Here is a 16,109-nt window from a genome sequence, read left to right as displayed (position 1 = left end):
CAAAACATCCCCCAACCCCACCCCAGGGGAAACCATCACTCTGCAATCATTTGGTCAAGGTGAAATGTAACTCTTTTGTTATTCTCCCTACAGGAAAGGAAGAGGATAGAGGTGAGTGAGAAAGGTTAAAGAAGAATGAAGAGGAACAGGAATAGGGGATAATTGCCTACTTTGCATCCCCTACCTCAGTCTCACTGGGGAGAAAGAATAAGGGAGACATTTTCTACTTACAATCCCACTGAAGAGTATGCCTCCCCTAGGACAACACCACATATTTTATCTGTCCTGGGACAACCACTAACTTATGTGAAATTTCAACATTTGTATCTCAGGTTGGATCTGCCAGGATTCTTGTTTATTGCAAGACAGAATGCAGAGAACTGCAGGCTCCACCACTGTTGAATGACTGTAATGTGGATCATTATTAGCAACTGAGCATGCATTCAGCAAGCTCCTAGATCTGCCTTAAGAGCAGCCCTCCAGAATTGTTAGTGAAGACTTCTTATTTACCCACATCTAGTCCTTAATGATTAATCTCTAGCCATATCCAGAGAATCTGGACAAAGGGATACAACAACAACAACTGCAAATGCATTAAATTAGTCTCAGTGATGAACTACGGGCAGCAAAGTCCGTTCGCGCTGGTCACATGCCAACACTTATGTTTTCTGGATTGCTTCCTCAACCTTCCTATGTAGCAGCTCCAATTAATTTAGGCAACATTTTTCAAAATTTGGGTGCCTAAGGGCAAGCTCATAAATATGGATTTAAAGTTTTGGCCACAGTGCCTTGAGCTGCTTCTGACAGATCTTACAATAAAGTCTATCCCATTTCCTTTGCTCCAACCATTTGTAGGGAATCCAGTTCTGCTTCAGCAGGCAGTCAGGCTTCTGTAAACATAGAAGAGAGGGTTGTTATCCCCTTTTTGACTCCATTAACATACATTCAGTCACATTATTCTAGACTATCCTGCCTCTCCAAATTATGAATATTATGGGTTTGGGAGTCAGATCATCGTAAACTCCAACTCTGGCTGGGTTACTGGCTGTGTGTGTATTTGGACAAGTCACTTTACTACTTTATCTCCAGTTCCCATCTGTAAAATCATAGAAATGTAGGGCTGGAAGAGAAGTTAGATCATCTAGTTCAGTGCTGAGGCTGGACCAGGTATACCCCCTAGACCACTGAGAATACTGACATATTTAAGGAGGGTGTTGCAATATTTGCAAAGACCTCTATAAAAGTATACACCAAAATTTCATAACCAACAGGATAAGAGATCTAGAAAATGGAACGTCTCCAGAATAAAAAGCTGGTGGGATATGAAGCATCAAATCTAAGCATACTCTTCAAATTTAAGTATCCCTAATTCTGCAGAATTCAATGGAACAGTTAATACTGCCAAATTCCAACAGTGACAAGGGGTGAGGTAATATTTTCGAGAAAGCTTGTCTCTCTATCCAATAGAAGAAGGTCCAAAAGATATTACCTCACCCACCTTGTAACTCTAATCTCCCGGGACCGATATAGCTATAACAAAATTCCAAGAATGTAACATAATTAAGTAGAACAGATTTGAAGGCAAACCAAGAAGAGCATTAAAAAACAAAAACAAAAAACTTATAGCAACACAGTACTGTGAGCCCAATTCACCCATACCCAACCCTCTGGGTAGTCACTTACACCAGTGCAAAGTATTACCAAACTCAGAATGATAGTGTTTTACACTCACTCTGCACTGATCCAAATGTCTATAGGGAAACGGTGAATCAACAGTCTTTCCTCAGAGAATAAGGTCAGAATAGATGGCTTAAAAAAAAAATCTAAGGATACAGAATGCATCTATGTTATGCTTACAATACAAGTTGGTGTCACAATTTCTAATGTGGCACGGTTGTGATTTAAAATGAAAGGTGCTTATGGAAGCTAGGCATCAAATAGACACCACACATTAAGGCTACCATCAAGCAGGATATAGCTGAGATAATTTATACAGCTTTAAACAGAGTATCAAAGAAATAAAAATAGCAATCCTTTACTGCTGCATACAAATGAAACTTGGAAAAAAAAACTTGAATCTAATAAGTCTTCCATATTGCTTTTTTTAAAAATTAATACAAAAGCCAATTTTGAAAATCATTACAAACAGTGCAGACACAAAGAGTTAATATAAAAATACTAAAAATATTAATATTGTAATAAGCCTATAAGGAAAGTTCCAGTTAAAGAGTTAATGGCATTCCTTCTTTAATTCCAAAAGGATCTTCAAGAAAATAGTTACAGAGAATTATGTGATCTCCTCTAAATTTGAATATTCTTGTTTTTATTAACTCCTGTTACAAGCTTTTAAGATGTATTTTATTAAATTCTCTCATTTAGGAGTAGTAAATAGCAGTCACCTGAAAGATCAGATTAATGTTCTGGTGAGCACTATTTAAAAAACAAAACCACCACCAAAAAAAAATAAAATCTATGTTTAGGTACTCATGAGACCAGAACAGTTTCATTGGAGTTATTCTAGTCTATCAGATAAATGGCATTTTCAGTTTAAACATGAAACGTATCAAGTCAGCATAACACAACAGCCCCTCTAAATCCAAACTTAGGTATCTCAGTGTATAATCATGTTAAGTATATCTTCACTGAAAGCTATGAAGCACCTGACTGCATGCAGCTAGTGATTTATCTGTGAAATTCCTAGGAGTGTGGTGGTTGTTGGGAAAAGCACAAAGGTCTTGAAACTGCAGACAGAGGTAAATAGTCTGCTGTAATAAGTTTAGCAAGCGATAACACAAATCTGAAAAATAGAGAAATGAGTGACAAACCACATTCCATGTTGAGTTATGGCATGTTCAGAGCCAGAGAACAGAACAGAAGGGTATCTTTTGAATGGTGTAGGGAAGAGAATTGACCAGCTTCCCCTAACATTTGTATGAAAATAAATTTAAAAAAACATGTTACTGTAGCAAATCTTCAAATACTAATACCTTACAATTTTGTATTAATGGACATATATTACATTCCTCCAGGAGACCCAAATTCATATCATGCAATAAAGGGATGCGGGGGAGGATGCAAAGTATTTGTTGTTTTAGAAGGAGCCTTAATGGAGTTCAAACACATCAACTACAGTACAACTGTTAGTTTTCCCCCATAGTTGTAACTTCTCCACAAAATGAGCAGTTTACAGCCATAAGCAATTTTGTACAAGACACAAAGAAATCTCCTGAAGATGGAGTTTTATATCATTACACAGGAGGTGACTACTCCTTTTGCCCATCCCAGGGACTCTGACAGAAGAGAGGCATACCTATTCAATGACAGGTCCTATTCCCACCCTCAACACCTTGCAGCAGGGATTGGGAAATTCATTGCATCTTGTTACAAGGTGAAGAAATGACATTGACCTGCTCACCTTAATAGGAAAAAAAAATCTAGATAAACGTTAAGTATTTTCTGAATAATGTCTCCTTCACTTTAAGAAGGGAGTCCTCTTCTATCTCCATCCCCCTTAACCCTGGGAGCCCCAAAGCAGCATCTAAACAGAGTACATGGCTTCAAAACCCTTTCTTGCACCCCACACCCAAAGCTATATAAGAGACACAGACACCTGACAGCTTGCAAGACAAAGTGCTCAGCTTCCTCTCCCTAGGCATGCCCATCTGGAGAGCTCTGCAAGCAAGTTGTGTACATACACTGAAATTCTTCCAACAACGACTGCAGGGCATGTCCCCTTTCTGACCATCACACAAAACAAAGAGTCCCGAGCTGTTAGTGCTCTTTCAGCCAGAGCAGCTCACACACTCCCTATATCACACACTAGAGGACCAGAACGAGAGCCCAATGAAACGCACCACTCACTCCGACATAGAATCCGGCCCAAGACTCAACAATACTAACCTCAAGGTGCAAAAAGCCTCCATCCAGAGCCAGACCTTTCAAGACCTGGACCAAACCCTAACGAGACAAGACACCGCCCACTGAGGACAGCAGATCAGAAACCACAGCTAAGAGCCTCCGCAGCAGCAGATCTGTCTGTGACCACAGCCACCCAGACAGCTGAGTGGCGCTGAACGCGCACCACCGCACCCGCAAACGAGAGCGTGAAGCCAGTGCAAATCCAGCGCGGGAGGAGCGCCCCGGCCGGCACTACGGAACCCAACACACCTGCGAGACACACGGACTCGGACGGCGAGCCATGCATCGCCAGCCTGTGCGCCCGCGGAGGGAGCGGAGAGGAAGGCGCTCCTCGGGCGGAGACGGCCGCGCATTAGTGGTGTTTTAACGGGAAGATGATCTGGGCACAACTCCTAAACCCCACCGGCCCCGCGCCCGCCAGCCATCAATCCTCCCCCACAGATGCCCGCCGCTGCCCCCACTCCCGGCTGAACCCCATCCTGTACGGCATCTGCTGGGACAGGTGCAAGCTGCCAGCCAGCCTGTCGGGCCACTACAGCGCTGGGCGGGGATGGACTTGACGCCCTCTCCGCTCCTGGGCGGCGGCATGATGGGAGACCGGGCGCAGTCCCAGCCCCGGACCACCACCAGGCAGGCGGGCGGGCACAACAGCCGCGGGGCCAGGCCAGCGCTTCGCCACGCACCTGGCTCCCTCGTGGGGCCCGGCCCTCGGGGAGGCAGCGCAGCACCCAGCAGCCCGCTGCTTTCCCGGCCCACATGCCGCGATCCCGCCAATCCGGGCCCGCGGCGCCAGGTGGCCCCGCCAGGTGGAGGGCGGGGGGCGCCGGCAGAGCTCGGGGGAAGAGAGGGGACGCCCAGCCGCCCTCTGCAGGGCACAGAGCGCAGGCCTGGCTCGGTTGGGAGCTGCCCGCTCTCTGTTGTGCGGGGCAGACCTAAGCCACCCACAGCCTGCCCCTTGGAGCCCTTCCCGTCTGCTTCCCCAGCAGGCACCCTCTCCGCCAGCGTAGCACATCGCCGCCGCCTCGAGCCATGGGGCCCGGGCTTACTCCATCCGCGTGACTCGTTTCCCCTCGGGCAATACTTTCCCTTGTAGTGCCAGCGGTAGCGAAAGGCTCTCCGCGCAGGCATCTTCCTGCTTTTACCTCGCAGCGCACACTGCTCCCGGCCTGCCTGCGCCAGCCAGGCCAGGAGCAGCGCAGCTCTCTGGACGCTACGCTGCAAGTTGTTCGAGCTCCAGAGCAGGTGGCTTAGGAGGAGCACGAGCAGGGCGCTCCCACAACTTTGTGGAGCAAATGGAGAAGAGCTCTGCTAGGAAGCTGTACTCGTTAGGATAGCTTGGCTAAATAGGAACACTAGTACAGGCTACTGTTGCATTCACGCACAAAAGCAGGAAACAATAAACGTATGTCCTGTAGCTATGGGGAAATAGATGGGAAAGAGCCTACAAACAAAACGGACACTCATTTTACTAAGTGATAATCCTCATAAAGCAGATGTTAGGCAAAAAAATTATGATTTATAATGCCAAAACAACTAGGTAAAAAATAGGGATGGAAAACTACTTTTTTCAGTTTAACCCTTTGCAGGCTTTTGTATATGCACCCACATTTAAACTACACAAGTGTGTGACTTGCCCTCTAGGACAGCAGGCAGCAGCATCATCCATCCTATCAATTACTTTAAATGAAAGTCTTCTGTAACAGTAGAAATAAAGAACTAATACAGGAAGATCAGAGAGTTTTGTGGAAATCTGGCACCACTTTAGGGCAAGATGTTTCCTGTCCTTCTGGTTCTTTACAACTTTCTTGCCAAACAAACAGCTGTGTGACTGTAGACAATGTGCTCAAGACACTATTTTTATACCACCCAAATTAAGGGTCAGGTTCCAATATTCTACTCAAACTTAGTTGCACTTTACTTCATAAACTGTCCCACTGAACTCAAGGTGTCACTCATAAATAAGGATATTAGAATGCAGAATCTGGGCCAAAAGGTAGGTCTGCTTTGAAATCAGATTCAATGCAGACCTTTACTTTAGCAATGCTATTATTCTGATTTATTCTGTTTGCTAGATCTAGACATGCAGGTGAACATGACATTATTAGAGAGCAGGCTAAAACCAGAAAAAAAAAAATCTATAACGGGAATAAGAATTAGGAAGGGACTGAGCCATGTATGTAGTCAACTGTAAGTGAACAAGGCCTTGTCTCCATGAGAAAGTTCTAGGGAATTGTTACCAATTTAACTACATTCATTATTGACTTAAGCCACAAACTGAAATGAGAGTCTACCTGTGTCTAAATATAGTCTCTAAGCCAATTTAGTTAAGTAGATACAGTTGTATTGTCAGAGCTTAAGAAGCAAATACTCTTTCCAACAGTAAATATTAATATGAATGATTGAAGGGACACCGGGGACCCAGACCTAACTGAGCTTTGTGTAGCTCTAATGTGTCTCACCAAAAAACATTGATCCAATAAAAGATTTCTCTCACCTATCTTGTCCCTCTAAAGGGATTCTGATGAGAAAACTAACCCTAGATTGTTAAATAAATTAGATGTTATCATTATTAAAAAAAAAAAAGAGTATACTCTTTACATTAAACCTGGCTTGGATGTGAAAATGATCTAGTCGGTTTCACTTTCTGTTTAATGTATGTGACAGAATGATGCAATATCTGAGTTCCAGAAACACTTCAGGGAAATATTTAAATGCCAGTCAAAACCATTTCCATCAGAACTTATAAAGTCTTAGAAATGTTTCTATTGACCTATTTTGGGTTTGTCTTTTTTAAATCCCTTGTTTAACCCAACTTGATTTAACCTGACTAGACATATTTCTTTAACTGGAGTCAACAAAGCCTTATCATTGAGTATATAGCAAATACATCAATTTGTGAGATCCTGTTTTTGAATCTGCCTGCTGAGAGTATTTCACTAAGCTGTCATTCATTGACAGTCATCCAAAAATCATCCAAAACATAGACACAGTCTGGCATTGTTGAAATACAAAATGTTAATCAAAACACCAAAGTAAAATGCATGCACACAAAAGCTACAAATCAACTCACTAGATCATAGTTTCTCTGCTTTCTCTGCCCTTTGTTAGAAATAGCGTGGTACACAGTCATGTAACAACTTTTTTTCTTCCTGTTCTCAGTGTTTATTTTAAAGTGGATATTACTGTGTATCCTGACACTATTCTTTAGAATCAGTTTGCTTTTCATTTATTCTGAACTGGCAAGGTTTTTGTTCCATGTCACATGTTCATAAAGAATATACTTACACAAACTGTGCGATCACTGGTTTCAGAGTAGCAGCTGTGTTAGTCTGTATCTGCAAAAAGAACAGAGTACTTGTGGCACCTTAGAGACTAACAAATGTATGTATTTATTTAACAAATTTGTTAGTCTCTAAGGTGCCATGCATACTCCAGAATTAGAATGATAGCACTAAAAGCACAGAAGTACCTTTGCCAGAAAGGACTTCTGAATTTAAGTCAGTTAAAATAACTTGTTATACCTTTGAGATTGCCAACTAATTCAGCTGGGTTAGACAGAGGTTTGTGACATAAAATAGTTCAGTAGCACTGCTCTTCTAGCTAGCCAGTTGTTTTTGGAGTTTATTATTACTGGGTAGCAAAAAACAGGGTCATGGGACTGACCTACAGTACAAGGGCCTCATCTCAGGGAAGGCTGGTACTACAACACAATTGGTCTGGGGAGGGGCAGAAGAGAAGACACTGGGTTGAACAGGACTGGAAACTACTTGCTCCCCCAACTGCAGGGATGAAAAAATGGGCTCTAACATCTCTTTCAAGATATATAATCAAAAATACATAGTCTACAGAGGATTGTTGTGCCAGCCTGAGTGACCATGGTTGATGGCATAACACCAGGCATTGGAAAGTGAAGTTCCCACATCTGGCTTAATCCTGAAAAGCCACAAATCTGCAGGGCAGTCCCATAGGAAGTGCCACACTGAATCAGGGCACATGCACCCCTTTACATGTCAATGGAGAATTTGAGAACAGTGTGCTGGAGTGTGTCCCCCATCCTGGCAACATGGCTGAAGAGAATGCAACACCACTTTTGAATGTATATCCAAGTTGACCAATCTGTCAGTATCACAGTGGACCACCGGAATGGAGAAAGGTTACTCCTTCCATGGTAACTTGATTGTTTTGTGGCAGATGGGCCTACTGACACCAGTGATGATGATCTTGGGTGAGTTCTTTGACAAAAGCGATCCTGTACCCAGTGCCATTCAGTGTTAACACATTCCATGCGATGATGCAGAACACGCATCTAAGTTCTGCTTTGGACTTCCAGAAAGTTGGGGTCACCAAGGCTGAATCTTCCCTAAGTGGAGTTTGGGTTGTGCCTGTCCTATGAGTGCTCAGCATGCCACTCCTCCTGGAGTTGGTAATAGCAGGGGCATTAGCCCTGATGCTATTGTCATGGTCTATTATGGTGGCTTGCCACTTCATTTTACTCTCCCTCCTTGGAACTGTGAGAGGAGGGAGAGATGTAGAGGGGTCTTATTTTGGGAGACACCATCCCCTTTACCAGGAGCTCTTCTGCCAGATGCTGTTGGTTCCTGAAGGCATGGATGACCATTATGAAGATGTAGTTGTTCTTCTGCCCAATGCATTCCACACATGGACAGTTGTGGCTCATCCACCTTCACTACTGTTGGAGAACTTGGCCCTCATCCACTGGGTCCATTGTTGGTCTTCACTTGTTACCTAAGTGGGGGCCCTTTTGGACCAAAGGCTCACACTGGCATGGTGAACCACACTCTGAATTAGCGCAGCTTACAGCACAACTACTCACTACTCATATAGGGTAGGATCAATCTTATTTTAAGTAGACCCTTTCTCATTATGCTGAAACTATGCTTATTTGCTAGACAGTTTAGTGTTGGCATTTTGCATGCATTTAAATTTGTCCAAAGTGAATTACACAGAATATTTAGCTATCTATCGTAGGATGCTGTGTAGCAACACTCCTGGGAATTGTACAGTTAAGTGTAAAACAAAATAATTATGGACATTATTCAACAAGCTCTAAGAGGGAGTACTATGACTTTAGTCTATTCAGGATATTTTATTGTAGATTGTGTAACAGATCAAGACATATGTAAAATTGAACTTGCCTTTTAAATGTGGATTACACATTTCAGCATTCACATTTGTCTTTTGTCCACAGTGACTCCCTCAAAGTCTGTGTGTGCTGGATAGATAGATAGATACTATAATATACACCAGCAATGACTGGAGTATATTATCATAGAAGATTAGGGTTGGAAGGGACCTCAGGAGGTCATCTAGTCCAAACCCTGGCTCAAAGCAAGACCAATCCCCAGACAGATTTTTACTCCAGTTCCTTAAATGGCCCCCTCAAGGATTGAGCTCACAACCCTGGGTTTAGCAGGCCAATGCTCAAACCACTGAGCTATCACTCTCCACCCCCCATGAACCCTCTACAATATATTAAAAATATTCTTACTCACTATTATGGGATACCTCCCATTTTCAAGTTTTTGCCTTATTTTACACTTTGCTAATGAAAATCAGTACACAAGAAAAAAAAAATTCCAGGATATATCTCCAACCCCAGCAAGAGTGAGAAGTAATTGTTAAAAGTAAATGTGAAGGAGAAATTTTTTATTGACAATGTTCTTAAATATGTCCCACATGGCTGCTGCTATTGGCGGAGCTAAAATCAAAATGAGCAGCAATGAGGAACTAAAAGGCAGCAATATATTTTTAAAAGTATCGTAGAAACAGAAATTAGGGATGCAGAAGATTTAGGACATAATCCACCCCTATCTCAATGAAGAATTGTTTCCTATACGTTTTCTAATATTTTATGGTATTGACAAAAAACTACCACCACAAGAATAACCAAAAAAAACCCACAGGTGTAAACTGAAATTTTTAGTTTATATGGATGCACACTGCTTTTTGGGCTGAATGACCAGAAGTCTCAAAATCATTATCCCAACTGTTAGTTACTTTCAATGCTTGGCACAATAGTTTTCCTGTTAACCCTCATCTTCAGTGTAAGTATGTTTTATAGATACATCACATATGGGATACAAAAGCCTTCTAAGTTTATTGAATTTTGCAGATGTACCTATCGTATGTTATAAGTATGTTTCACATTATTAATTTACTCCACCCCTCAAAAAAATCAAGTTGCACCTTAAAAGAACAGACTTTCAAAGATCACTCCAGCCCCTTAAACAGCATATTATCCTATCCTTTCCCACACTGACTCAGTCTCCAACCCCAGCTCTTCCCCGGAAAAACCTAGGAAGATAGGGGAGTCTTGCCTTACCAATTGGGGCCCTGATTAACCAAGATGAGAAGTGAATATTCTGGCCCTCTCGGAATACCTTACTTACCAGCTTCTTTCTGATTAAGCCAGAGACAGTTACCTTTGAGAACCTCCAAATATCACAACTGTTGCAGTATCACACTGGAATATGAACTATCAAGCAGTGAGAGCTATATTATTTAAGGCTGATATCTTAAAAACTTTACTTGGAAAGCAGCCAGTAGCCATTATAGTTTATTCAGCATTGCAATAGATCATCTTGGTAACACCACTAAACAAACAAGGTTGTGCATCCCATGCTAGCTGCAATTTCTGACTTGTTTGAAGCACATTCCCAGGTAGAGTATAAATGTTGCGTAATCTATCCTCCTGGTGACAAAGGCATGGGTAAGCAAGGTGAAGACTGCATCTGAAGAGAAAGAGCATAACCCTATTCCCAAATCACAGATTAAAAAAAATCCCACCACTTGGCAACCACTGATACATGGACATCTAAGAACAAGTGGGGAATCCAACAAACCCCCAGATAGTACAGGAACAAACAAATCCCACAAAGGAATGCCCCAAATAGGTCACCAACATTTCTTCTGAGTGCCTCCTATAAGTCCCCATAGTCTTGTCTGGGTTGGGCTTCAACTGGCTAGCCCAAATCTGTGCCCAGTCTATGCATGAGCCACTCCAAATACTAGTAGGATCAGAAAAGTTGGAAAAAACAAAAGCTTTGTGTTTCACATGCTGAAGGTATCCCAAACTGCGTACACAGTGAAGCAGTTAGAACTCTGATTATCTACTTTGAGATTTCTCTCAAGCAGTTGCCCAATATTACCCCCTTTGGGACCCCCCCCAAAAATAACAGATCAGGGCACTCAGAATAATATTGTTAAGGTGTTAGGACCAGGACGTGGGTGTCTGGCCTAGTGCTCGGAGTGGGAGTTGGGAGCCAGGGAACAGGCCGGGTCTGGATACCCAGAGGTCAGAAGGCAGATAGAGTCAAGTGACAAGAGGCAGACAGAAGCAGTTTACCATGAAGTCAGAGTCAGGCAGCAGGAACAGGCAGCACAGAGAGTAGAGTCCTAAGCAGGGGAAAACTCAGTTGTACTGACTACTTCCTGTTCCTCTGCTTGGTTTAAATAAAAGCTGGGAATCAATCAGAATTTCCATAGTTTTGCCAATCAGATCCCAGGACTGGAGTCCTTTGCCAGAGTTGAGCTTCTAGTTTTGGCAACTATTAACAGGTCACTTGATGGTGGGTCAGAAGAGACTAGCTCTGAAGAGCTCCGTGGACCGTGGTTCAAGACCCATGGCCCTCACATAGGGTCTGCAAGTACAACAATATCATCCTACAGAGTTGCATGTCAGAAGCTATTGATAGGTATAAACTAATCTACATAAAAACCTGTTCTCCATCCATTTTCCACAGGAAGCACACCATCACCACCAGTGCAGTTTCTGTACTAAACAGATCTATGCTTAAGTTCACTGATACCAAAGAGCCTTGAGGACTTATATCCTCCCTCCCGCACCCCAGCACCTCAGTAAGAAACACATACTGCAATCAAAGCACAGAAGCTCTGTTTTCATCCCCCTAAGAAGTGACTCGGTATAGAACTCAATGTGAATGAAAATGGTATCACTGCACATAATTTAAAAATTCATCAATACAAGAATGGTTCTGTCACCAGATACAAACATTCAGATTCCATCAGTCACTTGGAATCGTCTCACTGATTGGGACTTCATTGGTGCTCTGACTCAAGCAAACAAACATTTGTTTTCCCTATCTTCCAAGAGCAGATAATCAGAACAGATTGTTTGCCCTTACAGGAAAAGGGCAAGTGGAGAAAGTAATGGTCAGTCCATGACAAAGACAATTTCCCCTCCTGTTACCTCCAGTCTCATCTAAAACAATGTCCAAAATGTGACCAGCTATGTAAAAGGTGATAAGTCACCTGTCAGTCCCATGGATGTCATGATGGCCACAAGGTCTTGAGCAGGCCCACAGGAGGGGTCATACATGTAGGAATTAAGACCTCCAAAATTAAGCTAGATTGTCCCAATACCACTGCTCAATGATCTTAAGCAGCTACTTTAAAAGTGCAATGAAAAAGACGGTTACTCACCTTTGTAACTGTTGTTCTTCGAGATGTGTTGCTCACATCCATTCCAGTTAGGTGTGCGCGCCGCGCGTGCACGTTCGTCGGAAACTTTTTACCCTAGCAACTCCAGTGGGCCGGCAGGTCGCCCCCTGGAGTGGCGCCACCATGGCGCTCAATATATATCCCTGCCGGCCCACCCGCTCCTCAGTTCCTTCTTGCCGGCTACTCCGACAGTGGGGAAGGAGGGCGGGTGTGGAATAGATGTGAGCAACACATCTCGAAGAACAACAGTTACAAAGGTGAGTAACCGTCTTTTCTTCTTCGAGTGATTGCTCACATCCATTCCAGTTAGGTGAATCCCAAGCCATACCTAGGCGGTGGGGTCGGAGTGAGAAGTTGCGGCATGGAGCACTGCAGATCCGAAGGCCGCATCCTCTCTAGACTGCTGGACCAGGGCGTAGTGGGAAGCAAAGGTGTGGACCGATGACCAGGTCGCCGCCCGACAGATTTCCTGGATGGGCACACGGGCGAGGAAAGCCAGCGACGATGCCTGCGCCCTGGTAGAATGCGCAGTCACCCGGCCCGTAGGGACGTGGGCCAAGTCATAGCAGGTCCTGATACAGGACGTTACCCATGAGGATAACCTCTGGGAGGAGCTAGGAAGCCCCTTCATGCGGTCCGCTACCGCCACGAAAAGCTGGGGGGATTTGCGGAAGGGCTTAGTCCTCTCCACATAGAATGCGAGAGCCCTACGGACATCAAGCGAGTGGAGCTGCTGCTCCCTGCCTGAGGAGTGAGGTTTCGGGAAAAAAACCGGAAGGAATATCTCTTGGCTGATGTGGAAGGACAAGACTACCTTGGGGAGAAAGGCAGGGTGTGGCCTCAGCTGCACCTTATCTTTGTGGAAGACTGTATACGGGGGGTCTACCACAAGGGCCCGGAGTTCCGACACCCGCCTAGCTGAGGTGATAGCTACTAAAAAGGCAGTCTTCCAAGAGAGGTAAAGCAGGGAGCAAGTAGCTAACGGCTCAAAAGGGGGTCCCATGAGCCGAGACAACACCAAGTTAAGATCCCAGGTTGGAGCAGGGAGTCGGACGTTAGGGTATAAACGTTCCAGTCCCTTAAGGAATCTAGACACCGTCGGGTGAGAAAAAACAGAGCGACCATCCGCACCCGGGTGAAAGGTGGAGATAGCTGCCAGGTGGACTCGCAATGACGATATCGCCAGACCCTGCTGTTTGAGGGACCAAACGTAGTCTAAGATATTGGCCACCGAAACTTCCATAGGGAGGAGATTTCTCTCCCCGCACCAACAGGAGAAACGCTTCCACTTGGCCGAATATGTCGCTCTCGTGGAAGGCTTCCTGCTGCCCAAAAGCACCTCCCTCACCGGTGAGGAGCAGCGCAGCTCAGAGCCGGTCAGCCATGCAGGAACCACGCCGCTAGGTGCAGCGACTGCAGGTCCGGGTGACAGAGGGTCCCGTGCTCCTGGGTAAATCAGGTCCGGGTGAAGGGGCAGGGGAACTGGGTCGGCTATGGCCAGGTCCAGCAGCATGGGGTACCAATGCTGCCTGGGCCACGCTGGGGCTACCATGATCACGCGAGCCCTGTCCCTGCGCACCTTCAGAAGGACCTTGTAAACCAGAGGAAACGGGGGAAACGCGTAGTACAAGTGGGTCGACCACGGAATAAGGAAGGCATCCGCTATCGACCCGGGCTCCCTGCCCTGAAAGGAGCAGAACGCCTGGCACTTCTTGTTCCCCCCGGACACGAAGAGGTCCACACGGGGATAACCCCACCTCTGGAAGATGGAGAGGGCGACGTCCGGGCGAAGGGACCACTCGTGCGATAGGAAGGATCTGCTCAAGCGATCCGCCAGCGTGTTCCGTACTCCGGGGAGGAAGGAAGCCGTGAGGTGAATGGAGTGGGCTACACAAAAGTCCCAGAGTCGCATCGCCTCGTGACACAGGGGAGAGGATCTGGTGCCGCCTTGCTTGTTGATATAGTACATGGTCGTCGTGTTGTCGGTAAACACCGCGACACAACGACCTTGAAGCTGATGGCAGAACGTTTGACAAGCAAGGCGGACCGCTCTCAACTCCCGCATGTTGATGTGCAACCTCACCTCCTTCGGGGACCACAGGCCCTGCGTTCTCAGGGTTCCCAGGTGGGCCCCCCAGCCTAGATCTGAGGCATCCGTTGTCAGGGACACCGAGGGCTGAGGTGGGTGGAAAGGGAGCCCCGCACACAGCACGGACTGGTCTAGCCACCAGTCGAGAGAATCTAACACCCCTTGGGGGATCGTGATCAGCATGTCTAGCGGTTGTCTTGCCGGCCGGTAATGATTGATGAGCCACAACTGGAGGGGCCTCATGCGGAGCCGAGCATAACCGGTCACAAAGGTGCAAGCTGCCATGTGGCCTAACAGGGCTAGACATGTCCGCACTGATGTCAAGGGGGCTGCCCGCAGTCGTTGAACGATCGCTGACAATGCCTGGAACCTCTGCAACGGCAGAAGAGCCCTGGCCACGGTGGCGTCCAGGACGGCCCCGATGAACTCCACCCTCTGCGTGGGGATCAGGGTGGACTTGTCCATGTTTATCAAGAGGCCCAAAGTAGCAAACAGGCCGGTGATCACGTGGACATGGCTGCCGTTCCGACGTGCCCCGAATTAACCAATCGTCTAGGTAAGGGAACACGTGGATACGACTGCGTGCCACAACAACTGCCATGCATTTTGTAAATACCCTCGGGGCCGTAGAAAGGCCAAATGGGAGGACTGCAAATTGGTAGTGAAGGGGGCCCACCACGAAACGAAGGAAACGTCTGTGGTGTGGCCAAATGGCAATGTGAAAGTAAGCGTCCTGCATGTCGAGGGCGGCGTACCAGTCTCCCGGATCCAGGGATGGGATAATGGTCCCCAGGGATACCATGCGGAACTTCAACTTCACCAGGTACTTGTTGAGCTCTCGCAAGTCGAGGATAGGCCTGAGGCCTCCCTTGGCCTTGGGGATCAGAAAGTAACGGGAATAAAACCCCTTGCCTTTCTCGTTTTCCGGAACCGCCTCTATAGCTCCTTTGCTGAGGAGCGTCTGCACCTCCTGCCAAAGGAATTGCTCGTGAGAGGGGTCCCTGAAGAGGGACGAGGAAGGGGGGCGGGAAGGAGGAAATGATACAAACTGCAGGCGGTATCCCGTCTGCACCGTGCGTAAGACCCAGCGGTCCGATGTTATTTGGGTCCACGCCGGGAGGAAAAACGAAAGGCGGTTGGAAAACGGGGGGGGAAGGATCCGTGGGGGAAACTGTTACTGCGCCCTCGGGCGCACCTTCAAAATGAAGGCTTGGGTCCAGGCGGGGGCTTAGAGGAGCCTTGGTTCTGCCCCCCGTGGTTCCCCGAATGCCTGCGCCTTCCATTCCTGCCACGGCGCCTATTAAGGTCCTGCCGTTGGCGGAACTGGGAATATGGCCTGCGTTGCTGTTGCTGCTGTGGCCGGAAGGGTCTGCGTTGCGTTCCCGGTGTGTGCATCCCGAGGGAGCGCATAATGACCCGATTGTCCTTTAGACTCTTAAGTCTGGGGTCTGTCTTTTCGGAAAACAGGCCCTGGCCTTCGAACGGGAGGTCCTGGATGGTATGTTGGAGCTCCGGAGGAAGGCCAGAGACCTGCAGCCAGGAGATACGGCGCATCGTTACCCCCAACGCGAGGGTGCGGGCAGCCGAGTCTGCAGCGTCCAAAGAAGCTTGCAAAGATGTA

At 46.3% G+C, this 16,109-nt stretch overlaps 1 protein-coding gene across 7 annotated transcripts in view; it reads right to left on the bottom strand.

The window, feature by feature from the left end:
• The window catches only part of SGK3 (serum/glucocorticoid regulated kinase family member 3), an 85,809-nt gene that overhangs the window by 48,314 nt on the left and 21,386 nt on the right, over nt 1-16,109 (bottom strand). The window contains exon 1 of one of the 7 annotated variants that reach the window (XM_050941009.1): nt 5,061-5,102. The exons of 3 other annotated variants lie outside the window; for them this stretch is intronic. The gene's annotated coding sequence lies outside the window, so the exon portion shown is untranslated. Of the gene's footprint in view, nt 1-3,900; nt 4,129-4,167; nt 4,325-4,601; nt 4,634-5,060; nt 5,103-16,109 lie in introns of those variants that run through there. 3 more of the 7 variants (XM_050941011.1, XM_050941008.1, XM_050941010.1) reach the window with 3 other exon arrangements.

Source organism: Gopherus flavomarginatus, chromosome 2 (genome assembly GCF_025201925.1).
Source record: "Gopherus flavomarginatus isolate rGopFla2 chromosome 2, rGopFla2.mat.asm, whole genome shotgun sequence".
Classification (NCBI taxonomy): domain Eukaryota; kingdom Metazoa; phylum Chordata; order Testudines; family Testudinidae; genus Gopherus; species Gopherus flavomarginatus.
The sequence above is the reverse complement of the archived record's forward strand: the minus strand, read 5'-3'. Positions and strand labels throughout refer to the sequence as shown.